General features: G+C 42.9%; 1 protein-coding gene across 5 annotated transcripts in view; it reads left to right on the forward strand.

The window, feature by feature from the left end:
* Nucleotides 1-20,348, forward strand: part of LOC140721376 (NACHT, LRR and PYD domains-containing protein 12-like) — a 71,638-nt gene that overhangs the window by 9,152 nt on the left and 42,138 nt on the right. The window contains exon 1 of one of the 5 annotated variants that reach the window (XM_073036220.1): nt 17,031-17,177. The exons of 3 other annotated variants lie outside the window; for them this stretch is intronic. The gene's annotated coding sequence lies outside the window, so the exon portion shown is untranslated. Of the gene's footprint in view, nt 1-17,030; nt 17,178-20,348 lie in introns of those variants that run through there. One more of the 5 variants, XM_073036221.1, reaches the window with a different exon arrangement.

Raw genomic sequence — 20,348 nt, forward strand, 5'->3', positions numbered from 1 at the left:
ACCATCGGTTGCAGCCTCCCTGAACATGTGCCAGTTAGTGTGCTCAAAGCAGTCTTGAAGAGCAGAGATGGCTCCTGCTGGCCAGGTTTTCACCTGCTTCTAAACTGGTCCGGAGCGCCTGATGAGCGGTCTGTATGCTGGGATTAGCATAACAGAGATGTGGTCTGAGTATCCGAGGTGGGGGCGGGGCTCTGCCCAGTACGCGTCGGGGATGATTGTGTAAACCAAGTCCAACACGTTCTCCCCTCTCATAGCAAAGTCCACATACTGATGGAATTTGGGGAGCACTGACTTAAGGTTCGCGTGGTTAAAATCACCGGCGACAATTAACAGTCCATCAGGGTGTGCATTCTGCCGTTCGCTAATAGCCCTGTACAGTTGACAGAGCACCTCCTTAGCATTAGCGCTGAGGGGAATGTCGACACCAAATATAAGAACAGAGGTGAATTCCCGTGGCAAATAAAGTGGTCTGCATCTAACAGCCACAAACTCCACTAGCGATGAGCAGTGTCTGGAAACCAGCACAGAGTTCTTACACCATTCCGTATTGATGTAGTTATCCATGTGATTATCATGTAGCACATCACAGAAGTGTATACAAATACTAATCACTATTTCACTTTTAAACTTAATATTCAAACAGTTAATCTACCATGATATTGTCTTTATCTTTCACATGCTTTGTTACAAAGAAAAGTCAAATTCCTGCAAAACCAGCTCCTGTTGTATTGAAAATGGAGTTTGATCACCCATTGTCGCTTGTCCACTTCACCACAGAACAAGTAACCATCACGTGATCAACGTGCCTACCGGCTCGGACAAGGCCGTCATGGACTCCCTGCACAGGTGCTAACTTCTCACTCATCATTCCCAAACTGAGCACATTCATTAAATTTCCAAACAAGTCATTCATTTTATCTCCAAGATCTTTAATTCTGTTAGTTTCCATAATAACACCTGCTGTTGGTCTCTCCAAATCACAAACTTTAACAACATCACCAAGTTGCTTATCTTTAAATTCCAAAATATAGTTTAACAAATCAGCATGTACTGTCTCAGCATCTGAGAGAGTTGTTTCTCTCAGCAAAGTCAAAGGTCTTGAATCCAATACAGACTTCACATGTACTTTATTCAAAAGTCCAGGAGCAATACTTTTCCAAATATCTTCAATAATATTCACATCACCAGTTTTCAACTCATCACTAACACGAGAAGGCACAGTTTCAAGGTGTTTGGAAGCAGATACACTGGAGATTTCAGGGGTAGGTTTTTTATGCAGAGAGGGGTGAGTGTGTGGAATGGGCTGCCGGCGATGGTGGTGGAGACAGATACAATAGCGTCCTTTAAGTGACTCCTGGATAGGTGCATGGAGCTTAACAATAGAGGAGTATGGGTAACCCTAGGTAATTTCTAATCTAAGTACAGGTTCAACACAGCTTTGTGGGCTGAAGGGCAGTATTTTCTATGTTTTTAAAGGGAGATGCAATGTTCAGAGGATCTGTGGAAGGATAGGCTGTGGACAGGGCATTGTGTTGTCAGTTAGTTTGGTTGAACTAAGCTTACTTTCAGTTTTAAAATCAAGAATAACTTTAGAAAATGTTTCTGAACATAGAATTATGATGTTTTGACCATTACAGAGAATTGGCTGTTAGATGCTCCAAGGTTTATTGGTTTCAAAATACATTTGGATAGAACTGAAAGACAGACAAGTGAGATTACTAGTCAAGGATGGTATCACAACTACAGAATATGTGGATGTTGTAAAGGACGCTATAGTGGACATCATAGAGGGCCATTGACAGATTCGGTGTGGGTGATGGCCAGAAATAGGAAGGGGGCCATTACTCTCGGAGAATTCTATGGGCCTTCTCAGTGGCCACCGTGACAATGAGGAGCAGAAAGGTTTGCAGCTTTTGGAGAAGTGCAAATGTAACAGGGTTATTCTCAATTGTAATTTCAACTTTCCTAATACTGTTTCCCATTTACTCATTCCAAAATGCTGTATGTCCATGAGGAATTGCTGACATTGTATATGGGTGGGGAACTGGAGATGTCATACTGTACCTAGTAGTAGACAATGAAGGTGGTCAGTCAGATGGCAGATGTCTTGATGGTGACCACAACACCTCGGCTTTCATCATGTGTTTCCGCGTATCTGGGTTCCTAAAAAAAATTCTACACTTCACTTAATTCTCCCTGCAGAAGATCCAAACCAGCAACCCAGGCTGCCTAATAATTTCCACAGCATTAAAATGGGAAATCTTGTTTATTATTGTCATGTATAGAGGTTCAGTGTAAATTTTGTCTTGTGTACTAACACACCAATTCATTAAACTGTGCATTGAGGTGATACAAAGTAAAACAATAACAGTGTTACCAAGCATTATGGTTGCAGAGAAAGTGCAGTGCCGAAAGTGTCACATTACTTCAAGTAAAGTAGTGAGGTCAGGTGTCCATCTTATCAGTTTGCTCAGGACAGCAGAATGGAAACTATCCCTGAGCTTGGTGGTACATGGTTTCAGGTTTCTGTAGCTCCACCCTGATGGGGAACGGGTGAGAAGTAAGAATGTCCCAGGTTGTGGGGACCTTTGAGTACATGGCCTACTTTACTGAGGGAAGTGTAGACAGGGTCCATGGAGGGGAGGATGGTTTGTATGATGTGCTCAGCTCTGTCCACAGCTCCTTGCAGTCATGGGAAGGTGTGAAGTATCTGGATGGGATACTTTCCATTGTGTGCAGATAACATTTGGTGAAGGGAGAAAGGAAAACGACAAATTTCCTGTTGTATCTTGGTCATTTTAGAATCTTTTATACAGTGGTGCCTATGGTTAATTCGGTATCTGTGGTTTACTGGAGGACCCTCAGTGATTGTCCTTGATCCCTTCTCCCAGCTGGTTCCATCTGCTCATCCCCAGCCACTTCATTCAACCCTTGTCCAGTCTGATCCCCTTCACCCACATCCACCCTCCCCGCTACGGAACCACTACTAACTGATCCCGCAATCCCAGCTCAGGCGCAAAACTAAAACCGGGGCTGCAAGACTGGAGAGCCTGGAGACTCTGGCTGTCCAGCAGAGCTTGGACCCAGACATTCCCCACTGCAGCCGACCGTAGATTTACACAAACCCCAGATCAGTCCCTTTCTCACCGTCGCCCGAACATCTGGTCAGCACTGCGCCTGCGCTCTGCAGAAGGTTCACTGTGGCACCATCCGTGGCCGGAGGTCGCAAGGTCAGAGTGTTTGACTGTCTGGTTCTTTCACTGGGATGGCCCCGACCTCCACATCAACTCCATCCAAACCACCCTGGGGGAACCTTAATGACCAACAACTAGATAGATAGATAGATAGATAGATACTTTATTCATCCCCATGGGGAAATTCAACCTATCAGTGATCAGCTGTCTGATCACAGTAAGAGGAAGGAGTACCTGTGAGGTAAACTGTAAGGTTAGCATCTGGAAAGACAATCGGCAATGATATTGTCCTTGGCTTTTATATGCGTTATCACAATATCATATTCTTGCAAAATCAGACACCAGTTTAACAATCTTCTGTTTTTGTCCTTTACCTGACTCAAACACTTAAGCGGATTATGATCAGTATAAACCACAAGTGGTTTCTGTGCAGGGCAAACACAGACATCAAAATGCTGCAAAGCCAAGATAAGTGACAACAACTCTTTTCTATGGTGGAATAACTACTTTGATGCTCATTGAATTTTCTCAAAAAGTAAGCTACAGGATGTTCAACATCATCATCATCTTTCTGTAATAACACTGCCCCGGCAGCTTCATCACTGGCATCCACAGCTATAGAAAATGGCTTTGTAAAGTCAGGTGCCCTGAGCACAGGTTAATGACATAAAAATGGCTTTCAATCGATCAAATACCTCCTGACAAGGCTCGGTCCAAACAAACTTTTCACCCTTCTTCAGGAGATTAGTCAGAGGGAGAGCGATAGCAGCAACGTTCTTGCTGAACTTACGATAATATCCATCCATTCCCAGAAACCTTCTAAGAGCCTTCTTAGCAGTCAGAATAGGAACTTGAGAAATTGCCTGGACTTTTGCCCGAACAACAGCCAACTTGCTTTGACCTACAACATAGCCAAGACAGGTCACAGTGGCATGGTCAAATTCACTCTTAGATAACTGTAAGGTTGTCCTGGGAAAGCCTGTCAAACAGCTTTTCTCCTGCAGAGATATGCTCTTCCCAAGTTTCATTCCCTGTAACTAAGTCATCAATATTGGCATCTGTGTGTTCTAACCCTGGAATTACAAAATCATTCTCTGGAATGTTCCTGGAGCATTTTTCCTTCCAAAAGGCAAAACATTGTATTCATACAACCCAGATGGTGTCACAAATGCAGAAATTTCTCTCCCTCTGTCCGTCAATGGAACACACCAATACCCTTTTAACAGATCTATCTTTGTAAGAAATTTAGCTTTTCCAACCTTATCGATGCAATCATCCACCCTAGGGATAGGATAGGCATCTATTTTTGTTACTGCATTTGCCTTCTATAATCAGTGCAAAATCTAACACTGCCATCAGGTTTGGGCACAATAACGCAGGGTGAGCTCCACTCTGATGCTGAAGGACTAATAATACCATGTTCCAGCATATATTCAATTCCTTGCTCAGCCAATTTACACTTTTCTACGTTCATGCGATATGGGTGTTGTTTAATCAGTTCGGCTTCACCAACATCTACATCATGTACTGCGACCGTGGTTTGCTTGGGAACATCGGGAAATAAATCTTTAAACTTCAGAATTAATTCCTTCAGCTGTTGTTGTTGCTTTGGCTGCTGATGAGCCAACTTGTTATCAATATTTTCTAGAACAACCGAGTTCATTAGCCTAACTGGGACCACGTTTGGCTTGTGAAAAGTCTCAGATGAGTCAATTGTTTCATTATCAGGGTTGCCAGATTCATATGTTTTGACAACAACACTCACAGATGGTGCCTGTTTGTCAAAATAAGGCTTTATCATATTTATGTGTACCACCTGTGTTAGTTTACGTCAGTCGGGTGTTTTGATAACATAATTCACATCATTTGAGAGACAATTTCATACAGTCCATTGAATTTCACCTGAAGTGGATTTGTCAATATTGGAGATAAGGCAAGCACCTAATCCCCCACCTGGTATTTTCTTTTCCAAGCTCGCTTATCAAACCAACACTTCATTTTGTTTTGAGAAATCTTGAAGTTTTGTCTCGCTAGACTACGGGCTTGGTGTAGTTTATTTTTGAACTTCAAAACATAGTCTAACAAGTTAACATGTACATCCCCATCAATCCACTGTTCCTTTAACAAGGTCAAAGGTCCTCTCACTCTGCGACCAAATACAAGTTCAAATGGAGTAAAGCACAGGGAGTCCTGTACCAACTTTCTTACTGTGAACAAATGCAAATATATTCCTTCATCCCATTCTTTCCATTTTCAACACAAAATGTCTTATTCATTGTTTTGAGGGCAGAATGAAATCTTTCTAAAGACCCTTGTGATTCTGGATGGTACAAAGATGATGTAACTTGTTTAGCTCCCAGTTCATAAACTACCTGCTGGAATAACTAGATGTAAAGTTACTTCTGTGATCAGACTGGATTTCTTTAGGCAAACCAGATAAAGTAATAAACTTGGTGAAAACCTTCGCCACAGTTTTAGCTTTAATATTTCTGAGAGGTATTGCCTTTGGGAATCTTAATCTCATCATCTGAGAGAGCTCTTTCTTTTAAAGCTTCAATCTCAGGATCTTGGTTCTGTTCTGCTGTAAACTCCTTCCTAGACAGGGATAAGTCTATCTCATCAGACTTACTACCTGAATCCTGTTGAAACAATGAAGGCAGAAAAGTTCCTGACAAGTCATCATAACCTGAATCCCGATTTTGGCTATCATGGGTATCAGAATCATGCTGCACAGAACCGTCTGCGTCGGCAGACATTTTAGCCATACTTCGAGTTACTGCGCAGGAAGGATAAATGTTAACATCCATCTGTGGGTCATCAGTGGTTGGCTTAGTTGTCAACAGCACTGCAGGAACAACTTTACCATCTGCCAGGTCATTTCCTAACAGCAAAGTAACATCTTCCACCGGTAAACTGGAGCATAATCCAATCTTAACAGGTCCCGAAACCAACCCTGACTGTAAAGTTACCTTGTACAAAAGCACAGAAACCACACCGCCTCCCCCAATGCCTTTAATAAGATTTACCTTATCAGTGTTAGTCTCATCACCAAACTTTAGAATGCTGTCTAATGTAAGTGACTGAGAAGCCCCAGTAACTCAAAGAATTTTCACTGGTACCAGGGTTGACTCTTCATTAACTAATACAAACCCATCTGACATAAAATGACTGAATCCCTTCTTAACTCGGTCAGACCTCCCAGTCCTTATCTGAACCTCAGCAGAATGTCCAGAACCCAGTGGGTTTACAGGTGCTTCAACAGACTGAACACAGGCATTCGGGACTGCCTCCTTTTCCTTTTTCTTCTTCAGGATGGAACAATTAACCATCACATAACCAGCTTTCTTACAATAGTAACAAGTGAGACAAGAATATTTCTCCTTCAACTGTTTCCCTTCATCCTTACTCTTGTCACTAGTTCCAGCTTTAATTTCTGGTTTACCCTGGTTATCCCAGCTACTCTTTTGGAAGTTCTTATTCTGGGTAAATGTACCCTTATGAGTTAAAACAAACTCATCTGCTAATCTAGCAGACTCCTGCAAAGTGGCAGCATGCTTTTCATCTAAATGCGTCTTTATCTCATCAGGAATACACCTTTTGAATTCTTCAATTAAAACCAACTCTTTCAAGCTGTTAAAAATCATCATTTACATTTTTATATGTGCACCAGCGGCCAAAACACACAAACTTCTCATAATCAAATTCCATATAAATCTGGTTCACAGATTTCCTCAAATTTCTAAACTTTTGCCTGTATGATTCTGGGAAAAAACTCGTAAGCTTTGAGCACAGCCTGTTTCAGTATGTCATAATTAGCTGCTTCATCAACTGTCAAAGCAGAATAGGCTTGCTGAGCCTTCCCCTTAATTACACTTTGTAAGAGAATAGGCCAACCCTCTTTTGGCCACTTTAAACTCTGATCAACCTTCTCAAAATGCTGAAAGTATTTATCAACCTCTGCCTTGTCAAATGGAGGGACCAATTTAACTTCCCGACTGGCCTCAAACTTACCACCAGAGTGTAATGTTAGACCCTTTTGTTGCAATCTCTCTATCTTTTCCAGCTCGAACTTTTTCTGCATTTCTGCTTCCTCCCTTTGTTTTTCTGTCTCTTCTCTCTTATTTTCTGCTTCTCTAGCCTCAAACTGCCTCTGCCTTTCCGCAGCCCCATCTTTAATTTTTCTCACTTCTACTGGAGCTCATGCTCACGAGGTTTACTTTCAGGAAACACCTCCAACTCCTCCACTTTAAACACACCCTCAGATACATCACATTCAGCTATTACACTCTGCATCTGTGCCCTCCTGATTGTGAATTTCACCTTAGCAAGTTTTAACCTTTTGGCAATACTCAACAACTCAATCCTGGCGTCCTCTAATGCCTCAGAGGTTGTTGCTTCCAGACATCTATCAGCATCCATTGCTGCTGATTTTCAACACACAAATAAATCAAAAGGGATTTCCCCAATGAAATCAATAATTAATGACTATGCCCCAAAATCTGTTCATATCCCGGACTCAGGCCCAATGTTGTTATGAATCGTAACACTTTAGAAACAAACCAGCAGCAATAGACTATACCTGGAGTCCGCTTTTGATGTTAAAACTATCTTTATTAGAATCTACTTATAATATAGTAACTTAAGCAAGATAAACAAAAGTTAACAGTGTTATGTATATATATATATATATATATATATGTGTGTGTAATTATAACCCCCAAACTATTGAGCTCGGGGGAAACAAGACTTGGAGTCTTGAGATGGTAAAATATGAAATTTCAGTTCAACCACAGAATAGGTGATGAGAGGGAGATGTTTGTAATCCAGGGTAAATGTTGAGAGAAGGCAATTATGTCAAATTCCACAGGTTCCATGGTGGTAAAACGAGAGAACAGTCACTGTAGATTTTGTCTGTTGTTCCAAATCCACATACGAATTATCACCCAAAGTGACTTGTCACAAGAGGTATCATCTTTAAGTGAATTACCACATCACAGCCAGGCAAGGGTTAACGCATAAGTGGTCTTCACTGGATCCCCCAAATCAGATCCACTCCTATGGATCAAACGAGGTGACAACCACACATTCAATGTGCGCTGAATCAGTAATTAACCCACCCTTGTGAGCATAGGAAAGTTCCAAACAGTGACCCTTGGCCACTAGTTCCCTGGTTTCGACCCTTCCATTTTTCCGCCTTCGTCTCCGTCTGACTCTGAGTGTCTGTCCTCGGTTAAAACTAAACCAGCAGGGGTCTCCTGGTGGCGCTCATGGAGTGAAGTTTTAACCTGGCTTGGTTCGTTCCCTTTACTTTTATTACCTGTAGCTACCCTCATTTACCCTTTTTTTATACCTATACCAAGGTTTATGTATAGATATATTTTTGGACTTTGACTTTAATTTGTTGGAACTGAATACCAGATCACAAGAAGCAAAGAACCTAAAAGTCTCAGATCCTAATGAAAAAAGAGATGCTGACCCTAAACAATCTCAGCAATTCCGATAACTTTGGAAGCGATGTGGAAACTTACAGGTGAAAAACTTACTGAAGGATTTGCTGTGATTGAAGGAGTTTTAAAGACAGTCGAGGATCACTTAAACGTAAAGTTGAACTGCAGAAAGCAACAATCTCAGAACCCGATGAAGGTGCTCGGTAAAGAGACCGAAAGGTTGCAACTTTGGAACAAAATTGAGCTTCGATGTCTCAACAGCTGGATCATTATAAATTGAAAGTTACCAACCTTGAAAACCATTCTCGAAGACAGAATCTACTGATAATCGGTCTGCCGGAAGATGTTGAGGAAAATTATCCTATCAAGTTCTTTTCTCAATTCCTATTCGAGGTGTTTGGCAAAGAAGTTTTAGACGAACCTCCGTTAATCGACTGCGTTCATCGCTTGTTACATCTGAAATTGTATCATCCACTGCCAGTAATTCTTCATCTCCATTATGTTCATATCAAGGAACGTTTGATTTGCTTCGATCGACAGAAAGGCAAGTTTACATTTAAAGGTTTTCAATTCCACTTCATTTAAGATTATAGCCCTGAGGTTTTACAGGAACGAATGGCATTTAAACCTCTGATGTCAGAATTTTTTCGAATGGGTCACTTTTCCTCGCCAAAGTGAGGCTCGTCCTCTCTGATAAAAAGACTACGGGAGTTAAGACATTAAAAGAAACTCAAAAATTTCTCGATCAGCAAATTTCCTCTGTTAAGGTCTAATTTGGGTTCCGTTTTTTTTTGGGGGGGGGGGTTTACTTAAATCGTTAAACAATCGGGTCAGTTAGAATGTAAGGGTTCCTTTTCGGTTGTACTGTAGGTATTTTTAGCATTTCGAGTTTAACCTTTCTGTTCCCTTTTGGGATTTTGCTTTTTTTATCTTTTGAAACATTTTAGTAGAGGATTTGGTGTTTGATTTCTTTTTTTTGAATAGAGATACATTCATTCTTTTTTACATTTCAAGATGTCATTCTGTTTCCTTCTTCCCATAAGACCTTATATTTTTGCTGCATCATTTTCAATTGTTTACGCGTGGGTTCTCTTTTTTGGTTTGTAATGTTGGTATCTTTAGTTAATTTTTAAACCACATACCAAAAGTGAATTGTCACAAGGGGTGTCGTCACCACACTCAGGCAAGGGTTAACACATCAGTGGTCTTCACAGGATACACCAAATCAGATCCACTCCTATGGATCAAACAAGGTGACAACCACACTTTCGATGTACGGTGAATCGATAATTAAACCACTCTTGTGGGCATAGGAAAGTTCCAAACAGTGACCCTTGGCCACAAGTTCCCTGGTTTTGATCCTTCCATTTTTCCTCCTTTATCTCCGTCTGACTCCAAGTGTCTGTGTCCTTGGTTAAAACTAAACAATCTGCAAGCGATGTAAACAAGCTGCTAGTCAGACTGATTTGCCTTCTTAATCTCTCTCTCTCTCTTAAAATGGCAGTCTACAGCAAACGAAACCTGGGGATTTATAACAATGGCCACTCCCCATTGTGAACTGACTGGTGTGCCAGTAGTTGGGATGACTGAGTGAATCCTTTCTCACATTCTGAGCAGGTGAACGGCTTCTCCCCAGTGTGAATTTGCTGGTGTCTCTGTAGGCTGGATGAATCAGTGAATCTCTTCCCACAGATTGAGCAGATAAACGGCTTCTCCCCAGTGTGAACTCGCTGGTGTCTCTGTAGGGTAGATGACTGAGTGAATCTCTTCTCACAGACTGAGCAGGTGAACGGCCGCTCCCTGGTGTGAAGTCACTGGTGAGCCATTCGGTCAGATGACTGAGTGAATCCTTTCCCAGAAATTCAGCAGTTGACCAGCCTCTGCCCAGTGTGAACTGACTGGTGTGTCCACAGGTGGGAAGACTGACTGAATCCTTTCTCACACACAGAACAGGTGAATGGCCTTGCCCAGTGTGAACTTGCTGATGTACCTTCAATTGTGATAACCGAGTGAATCCATTCCCACTGTCTGAGCAGGTGAACTGCCTTTCTCCTGTGTAAAATAACGGGCTTGCCAGTTGGTCAGATGACAGAGTGAATCCCTCCCCACAGTCTGAGCAGGAAGGATGGTTGATTTGATCCCTTGCTCCACTTCTTAAATATCTGTACAGAGACAACAAAACTGGTGTGCCTTGTTTGAGCTTCCTGGAGACAAATTCCTTCTATTTTTAACCTGTAAAAAGATTTACAAAATCGATCAGTGGGTTTAGGACAACATTTCAGATGAGATTACATGAGTTGCCAAGGTTTGATCTGGTATCACACTGTTACAGTGAGGTTCAACCCAAGTTGGACAGAGAAATCATCTCCTGACTGGGCAGAGTGCTGGTATCTGGAATGACCATCAATTCCCTGATGCTCTTCCTGTCTCTATAAGACTGGGGCATCTCTGCCGTCTCCAATTTGAGCCTTGGCTCAGTTTGACTCTCTCCATTGGTATTATTCCCTGTTCCTGCTGAGCTGCATGGGTGCCTGGCCCCACAGTAACTGGAACACTCCCACACAAATAGTCTTTCTTGACGTGCAGCTGGGATCTTCTTTTATGTATTATTAACTGAAAGTGCCGCAATTTTAACGCCATATAAAAAATTCCTGCTGAGATGAATGGTTGGTTCGCACAGCTGTTAAAAGGGCTTTGAGTGAATTTTTGTAATATTTCAGGTTCTTGTAGAAAAGTACAACACCAAAACAGGCCCCTTGGGCCATCTAGTTTGTGCTGAACTATTTAAACTGCCCCTACCCATACCCCTACCATCCAGGTACCTATATGAACCTCTTAAATGTTGAAATCGAGCTCGCATGCACCACTTGTGCTGGCTGTTTATTCCAAACCCGGATGACCATCTGTGTGAAGAAGTTTCCCCTCATGTTCCCTTTAACATTTCACCTTTCACGCTTAACCCCTGGCCTCTGGTTGTCCCCCCCCCCCCCCCCCCCCCAATCTTAGTGGAAAAAGCCAGCTTGCATTTACACTATCTATGCCTCTCTATCACAATCAAATCTCCCCTCAATCTTCTGCATTCCAAGGAATAAAGTCCTGATTTGTTCAATCTTTCCTTATAACCCAAGTCCTCCAGACATGGCAACATCCTTGTGAATTTTCTCTGAAATCTCTGAACTTCTTTTACATCTTTCCTGTAGGTAGGTGACCAAAACTGCACAGAATTCTCCAAATTAGGCCTCACCAATGTCTTCTACAAAGTCAACATAACATCCATCTCCTGTACTCAGTACTTTGGTTCATGAAGGCCAATATGCCAAAATCTTTCTTTCCGTCTCTATTGAACTGTGACACCACTTTCAGTGAATTAAGGACTTGCATCCCAGGTCCCTTTCTTCTACAACACTCCTCCGTGCCAGACCAGTCACTGTGAAAGACCTCCCTTGGTAGGTCATACCAAAGTGCAACACCTCACACTTGTCTGCATTAAATTCCATTTTCCATTTCTCAAACCATTTTCCCAGTGGGTCCAGATCGCACTGCAAGCCATGATAGTCCTGCCGATACTTAATAAGTCACATCGATCCAAATACTTATATATCGGGTTCCTGCATATACGTTCCAGTAACTTTCCCACTACTGATGTCAAGCTCACTAATGTACAATTTCTTAGTTTATTTTTAGAGCCATTCTTGAACAGTGGAACAAAATTGGCTGTCCTCCAATCTCACCTGTCACTATGAGTGATTTAAATATCTGTGCTTGTGCCCCCAAAATTTCTGCACTTGTCTTCCGCAGAGTCCCAGGGAACAACTTATCAGGCCTTGGGGATATATCTACACTAATCTGCCTTAAGATAGCAAACACCTCCACCTCTGTAATCTATACAGGGTCTATGAAGTTGATGTTGCTTTGCCTCACTTCTGTTGACTCTGTGTCCATCTCCCGTCTAAATACGGATGCAAAAAAAAAATCTCCCACATCTATTTTGTCTGCTCATATGGATTATCATTCTGATCCTCCAGAGGATTAATTTTTTCCCATGCAATCTTTTTGCTCTTAACATATCTGCAGATTCCCTGAGGATTCTCCTTCACCTTGTCTGCTGGGGCAACCTCATGCCTTCTTTTATTTCATTCATAAGTGTTCACTTGAATTTCCTGTATTTCATAAATACCCCATTTGTTCCTATCTGCCTGTACCTGGGATGCACCTCCTTTTTATTCACCTGGAGAGGAAAGCCAAAGGGGTGATAGATCTGCATGGTGGGAGCTGGGGGTAAGGAGGGTTAAACTAAAGTTGCAGGGGGAATGGGAGCCTGAATAACAGAACAGATAGTGGAGAGGTTGTGGTGACAGATGTTGTTCAGACCTCAGACAAAGTCAGGAATGAAAAAGTTGAGCATGATGCAGTGAATATGCTGAGCCCTGTATATTTCAATACAAGGAGCAGCGTAGGAAAGGTGGATGTGTTCAGGGCATGGATCAACACCTGGAATCAACACTGGGATCTGGCAACTGTGGACTGGGACAGGCTGCTTTATGGCAAAGGTGTGCTTGGTAAATGGGAGGCCTTCAAAGCAAAGTTTTGAAAGTACAAAGTGGGTATGTGCTTATCAGAATAAAAGGTAAAGATAGAAACTGTGGGGAACCGTGGATTTCAAGAGAAATTGAGACCTTGGTGAAGCACAAAATGGAGTTGCATAACAGGGATAGACAGGCAGTTTCTTATGGAGTATAAGAAATGCAAGAGAACACATAAGAAATAAATCAGGATGTCTAAAAGAAGACATGAGGTTGCCGTCACAGAAAAGATGAAGGATAATCCTAAGGGGTTCTAGTGATAGATTAAGAGCAAAAGGATTACAAGGCACAAAGTTGGTCCTCTGGAAGACCGGAATGGCAATCCACACATGGAACGAAAGCAGATGGTGGAAATCTTAAATATTTTTTTATCTCTGTTTACTCAGGAGATGGACAAAGGGTCTGTGGGAATGTGGAAAAGCGGCATTAAAATCGTGGACCCTGTACAGATTAATGAAGAGAAGTTACTTCGCTGTTCAAAATAGAAGATAGAAATCTACAGCATATTCCAGGCCATTCAGCCTAAAATGTTGTGCCAACCATGTGACCTACTCTAGTAACTGCCTGGAATTTCCCTAGCACACAGCCCTCTGTTTTTCTAAGCTCCATGTACCTATCTAAGAGGCTGTTAAAAGACCCCATTGTATCTGCCTCAACAACACCAGCTGGGAGCGCATTCCACGCACGCACCACTCTCTGTGTAAAAATAAAAACTTACCCCTGACATCCCCTCGGTATCTATTTCCAAGCACCTTAAAACTATGCCCCCTCGTGTTAACCATTTCAATCCTGGGAAAAAACCTCTAGCCACCCACATGCTCAATACCCATCATCATTTTATACACCAAAAAATGTATCTAAATATAAACAAGGAAATTATACATTGCACAATCTACTTTCCACAATTCAGTACATTTACACAGACAGGTGTGTACAAAGTGCCCAAAGAATATCGGGGACAAACAGGCCCAATTCACCAGAACCACAAACTGTTTCTGCTGCTACCATCCAGGAAACGGTACCACAGCAAAAGGAGCAACAGGCTCCGGGACATCATCTTCCACCAGGCCATCAGACTGATTAATTCATGCTGATACAATTGCATTTCAATGTTATAATGACTGTCCTATGTGCAAACTATCTATATAAATTACACATTGCACATTTAGATGGAGATGTAATGTAAAGATTTCTACTCCTCATGTTTATGAAGGATGTATGTAATAAAGTCAATTGAATTCACCCTCTCCACTATCTATTCTGGCTCCCATTCCCCCTACAACTTATTTTAACCACATTACCCCTCACTCTCCACCCTACCACTAGCAAGCCTTACCACTAGGATATTCGTCCCCTCTTGTTCTGTTCCTCTAACTAACGAACCCCCTATCAGCCCTTTGACCTTCCTCTGCCAGTGAATCCCCCCCAACAGTTTCTAAAATGGTCCACCTGTTGTTGTGGGGGATGGCCACAAGAGCAGATAGATAGATAGATACTTTATTCATCCCCATGGGGAAATTCAACCTTTTTTCCAATGTCCCATACACTTGTTGTAGCAAAACTAATTACATACAATACTTAACTCAGTAAAAATATGATATGCATCTAAATCACTATCTCAAAAAGCATTAATAATAGCTTTTAAAAAGTTCTTAAGTCCTGGCGGTTGAATTGTAAAGCCTAATGGCCTTGGGGAGTATTGTCCTCTTCATCCTGTCTGAGGAGCATTGCATCGATAGTAACCTGTCGCTGAAACTGCTTCTCTGTCTCTGGATGGTGCTATGTAGAGGATGTTCAGGGTTTTCCATAATTGACCGTAGCCTACTCTGCGCCCTTCGCTCAGCTACCGTTGTTAAACTCTCCAGTACTTTGCCCACGACAGAGCCCGCCTTCCTTACCAGCTTATTAAGACGTGAGGCATCCCTCTTCTTAATGCTTCCTCCCCAACACGCCACCACAAAGAAGAGGGCGCTCTCCACAACTGACCTATAGAACATCTTCAGCATCTCACTACAGACATTGAATGACGCCAACCTTCTAAGGAAGTACAGTCGACTCTGTGCCTTCCTGCACAAGGCATCTGTGTTGGCAGTCCAGTCTAGCTTCTTGTCTAACTGTACTCCCACTCTGCGGTGGCTATTTAACCTCATTCCCCTTCCTGACTCTCACCCAGTTTCCTGTGTCCTGCACCTTGGGTGTAACTCACCTCTATTCATGTCATATCTTTCACCCCCTCCTACTGCTGGATGATCTGGAATTCACCCATTTCAAGTTGCAGCTCATTGAAGTGCAGGGTTACAAGCTGCAGCTGGATGCACATCTTGTTGGTGAGGGCATCAGGGACACTGGCGGTCTCCCCTCCTTTCCTCCAATACCCCCTCTAATTTTTTTAATAACCAATGTGCACACAAATCTTGTACTGTGCCTTTTTTACCCAGTGACAACATGTGCACAGTGAATTTTAAATAGAGAGGTATTCAATTTCACAACTAGCAAATCACTGTCAATAGGAACTTTGATCTCCTCTGGGTTTGATCGAGTTCATCTGCACTCTCTCACAACCTATGTAGCAGGCCTGTAACAGGAAATGAAGGATTTTCTCACCAAAGCTTTTGCACATTGTCCATATGTGGTTTGCTTGCTAAATTACACTTTAAAAAGTCAGATTTCCAAATATCACTCCACTTCTTCCCATTTGCAAATTCTCCAGCAACTTTTGCATCACCACAATACACACAGGTATCACCAGTTTCTGTATTCTACATAAATATTCCCCCTGAACCCTCCCCCAAATGACTGACGGTGGTGAACTCAGTGATGGCAATTCCAATGAATATGAAGGGAAGGGTAGTAGTCTGTCTCATTGGAGTCTGGCACATTTGTGATGTGAAGGCTACTTGCTTCCCCGGGCAAAGGTGTTTCATATCATTAAGTACCCAGAGAGAATGGGACAAAACATGTTCTCATGGGTAGAAAGGTCCAGAACAAGAGGAGGTAGAACAAGCAACAGACACAAAATGCTGGAGGAACTCAGCAGGCCAGGCAGCATCTATGGAAAAGAGTACGAATGCTGAGTTCCTCCAGCAATTTGTGTGTGTGTGTTGCTTTGATTTCAAGCATCTGCAGAGTTCCTCTTGTTAGTGATTGGAGGTCGAACAAAGGTGATTTTCTCAACTAGTGATGTGAAAGATTGTGTTCCCTTTCTCCGAGTTCCCAATCCTTGCATTTAGATAACTGGAGTACAGCTCTGTCTGAGAGATCCATCGGTTCCCATTCCCTCATCAGCCGGAAGCTCCCCGGGGCCCGTGTACGGATCGTGTGGCTGAGAGAGAGGGACGAGAGCAGGACTGTCTGGGGTTGCGGGTCATTGTGTTCGGATTTCACAGGAATTTTCCCGAAGTTTTAACTCAGAAAACGGCTCCCATAAACAATGTACTCAATATCAATGTGTATCTCTTGCCAAAGTAAAATGCAGATGTAAAACACAGGAGATTCTGCAGATACTGGAAATACAAAGATGCACACACAAAATGCTGGAGGAACTCTGCAGTTCAGGCAGCAACTAAGCAGAGGAGTACACAGTCTAGGCATGCTGAATGGGCTTCGCCTAAACGCTGTCTATTTACTCCTCTCGACATTTGCTGCCTCATCTGTTGATTTCCTCCAGTATTTTGCAGAAATTAACCAGCCTTTTTTTTGGTCAACCTGTTTCCAAATGATTCAGTTCTTTTTTTTGTAGCCACATCCAGCTGGTCTGATTGCTCCTCCTCCTCGTAAACTCTAGACCCCATCTCTCTCTGGAGCCCCAAAGCCCTGACTCAGGCTGGCAAATCTTTGGTTTCTGACTCTGCACCATCGAAGATTCACTCACTCGTCTGTTGTCAGACTTTAGAAGTGCATGGTGTTATGAGACCGAGGGTTCGTTTACTTGAGTCAACACGTACACTTGGCAAGTAATTACATGGCATAATTTGCTTATTATTATTTAATTATTTGTGGTTTTATATTGCTATATTTCTGCACTATTCTTGGTTGGTGCGACTGTAATGAAACCCAGTTTCTCTCGGGATCAATAAAGTATGTCTGTCTGTCTGTCTGAACAAAAGCTGGATGAACTCAGCTGGTCGGGCAGCATCCGTTGAAATGTGCAGTCAACGTTTCGGGCCGAGACCCTTCGTAAGGACTAGGGTCTCGGCCCGAAACGTTGACTGCACATTTCAACAGATGCTGCCCGTACTGCTGAGTTCATCCAGCTTTTGTACATGTTGATTTGACCACAGCATCTGCAGTGTACTTTGTGTTTAATATTCGTTTAGTTAAGTGTCGCTTTAAGTGTCTGTGTAAGGTGCCGCTGTTATGTCAGAGAGTGAGAAAGAGAGAGAGAGAGAAGCTGTTGGAACTGCAGCTTCTCACTGCTATGAGTTGGAACTCTTCCATGCCCAAAAGACTGGGTTGATCATCGGCACGCAGTGCACAACGGATGTGTGACTGTCACTTTGTATAATCCATATGTGTGGATTTGCTGGAGTATCCTGTGGTATCACTTTTGTTGGCCTTTACCTAGAATCAGAGTGTTATGTGGTAACCACTTAAAGACGATATTCCTGTCACTGTCACCTCGTGATATTTCAGAGTATATTTTGGAAATAATCGACGGATAAGATCTTCGGTGACTGTTATTTCATTTACCCAGCTTGGAATGTGTGTGGAATTCTTCGTAATTGCCTTTTCTCTACATGTTCGTGTGGATTTACAAATCTCTCCTCTCACTCACTTATTCCGTGGATTACTGAACTTTTATACATTGCCATCTTAAGACTTTAAGCATTGTTTCCCAAGCTTGATAGTTTGGGAGCTATATATACGCATAACACTGTTAACTTCTGTTTATTTCGTTTGCTCTTTTATATTTGGAGTCGATACTAATGAAGATAGTGGTTTTCACATCGAAAACAGACTCCATTAGTGATCTACCGCTGCTGTTATGTAACAATTGCAACAACCCAGCTGTCTGAGGCACAGTCCTTTAAAATTGGTGAAAATGACCCAAAACGTTGAAAAGAGCGGGGATGAAGGAGTTTAACCAACTTCATCCAAAGCCCTGAAGAAAGTCAAAACCACAGTGAGCTCATCGTCTTATTCAGCCTGGAGAAAATCATGTAGGTGTATAAGATGATGAGATGCATTGTTCATGTGGATAGCCAGAGGCTTTTTCCCAGGGCTGAAACGGCTAACACGAAGGGGCATGGGTTTAAGCTGCTTGGAAGTAGGTACAGAGGAGATGTCAGAGCTAAGTTTTTATAAGCAAAGAGTGGTGTGTGTGTGTGTGGAATGCACCGCCAGTGACGGTGGTGGAGGCGGATACAATAGGGTCTTTTAAGAGACTCTTAGATAGGTACATGGAGCTTAGGCAAATGGGTGGCTATGCGGTAGGGTAATTCTAGGAAGTTTCTAGAGTAAGTTACATGGTCGGCACAACATTCTGGGCCAAAGCATTGGTAATGTGTTGTAGATTTCTATGATTCTATGAAATTCAAGGGAAAACTCCTATCCCATGGAGTGGTGACTAGTTGTAACCTGTCATCTCAGGGAGAGAGAGAGGGGAACGGCAGGGAGAGATTTTGATATACTGATATGGAACAGAAACACGGGCAGAAACCAGATGGGCTGAATGGCCTCTCTAGTGTACATTGTGAGTGCGGTAGAGACAGTAAGTACCTGAGACACGGGACGATACAGAACTGATTTATCTTTCACAGATCCACAATATTAAACAACAGTCTAGTTTAAGGCTAACATCAGCAGAACAGACTCCTCCAATGCTCAGTGACCAGGGTTCAGTCCTGGGTGCGATGAGCAGCCGCAAGAACTGCAGAATCTGACAGTAACAGTCCCTCATGAACCTGCAGCTGCCTTCAGTCACCGTGATGGTGAAACATTTAACACGGAGCTGATTTGAACTTCCTCCCTGATGTGAAGTTGCTGGTGTTGCAGCAGCTGGGATGATTGAGTAAAACTCTTTGCTCACTCCGGACAGAAATGTGGTCTCTATTTATTGTGAACTCACCGGAGCATCACAAGGTGGGTTAACTGAATGAGTCTCTTCGCACACACGGAGCAGGTGAACGGCCGCTTCCCAGTGCGAAACTGTAGATGTATCTGTGATGGCCGACGGAATCCCTTCCAAAATGAGAGCCAGTGAATAATGTCACACTGCTATCAACGCCATGGCGATGTAGCCAAACAGATTTCGGACATGGTCACGTGTTCGGGCTCTCCTTGTAGCGAGTGGGGCGCTGTCTTCTCCAACATCTCCGCTTCCACATTCAAGGATGGGTGGCATTCAAGTGCTGGTAATTTGACAGCTACAGCAAAACTAACGTGCTAGTTGTGTTTGAGACTTGCGTGCAGAAATCCTTTGCCTTTTCTACCCTGTTAAATGTTTACAAAGCATGTCAAATGGGTGAAGGACATTTCAGCGGTGATAATTTTAGTCTCCATGGTGATCTCTGATTTAAAAACTCTGTCACAGCTCAAAACAATTTGGAGCAACAGCACCTCATCTTCTAACTCTCCACAGTTCAGGCATTCGGGCATAATGTCAAAGCTCGGCAAATTAAAGAAAAAAAGACTATGAAACACCAAATGTTCACAGAGAAAAATATCCAGCAAATGATTAGAGTGCACGAGCGTTCACAGCCACGAGACAGTCGTCTCTGTTGTCTCAGTTAAGCGCCGTGGGGTTCAGGGGAGCGAGGGAGTGACGAACGCGCAAAGGCGTAGCAGGAGGGGAGGGGATGACAGAGAGTGGGAACTGTACAGGGGAGTGAGCGGTTATCGGAGAGGGTGTGGGCATAGAGCAGGATGGGGATGACGGAGACGGAGGTTGTTGTAGGGATGAGAGGATGCGGCAGATCCGCTAAAGTGTGCAGCGAGTGGAGGGCTGATGGAGGTAAATGGGTGTGAGGAGTTCACAGAGACGGGGTGATGGAGATGGGGACGGTTGTGGAAGTGGTAGAAGATATGAGAAATGGTGTTGGGATGGTAGAAGTGATGTTTGACAAATCTTATTGAATTTTTTGAAGAGGTTACGAGGAAAGTTGAGGGTAAAGCAGGGATGTTGT

The sequence above is a fragment of the Hemitrygon akajei genome, unplaced genomic scaffold (genome assembly GCF_048418815.1).
Source record: "Hemitrygon akajei unplaced genomic scaffold, sHemAka1.3 Scf000054, whole genome shotgun sequence".
Taxonomy (NCBI): Eukaryota; Metazoa; Chordata; class Chondrichthyes; order Myliobatiformes; family Dasyatidae; genus Hemitrygon; species Hemitrygon akajei.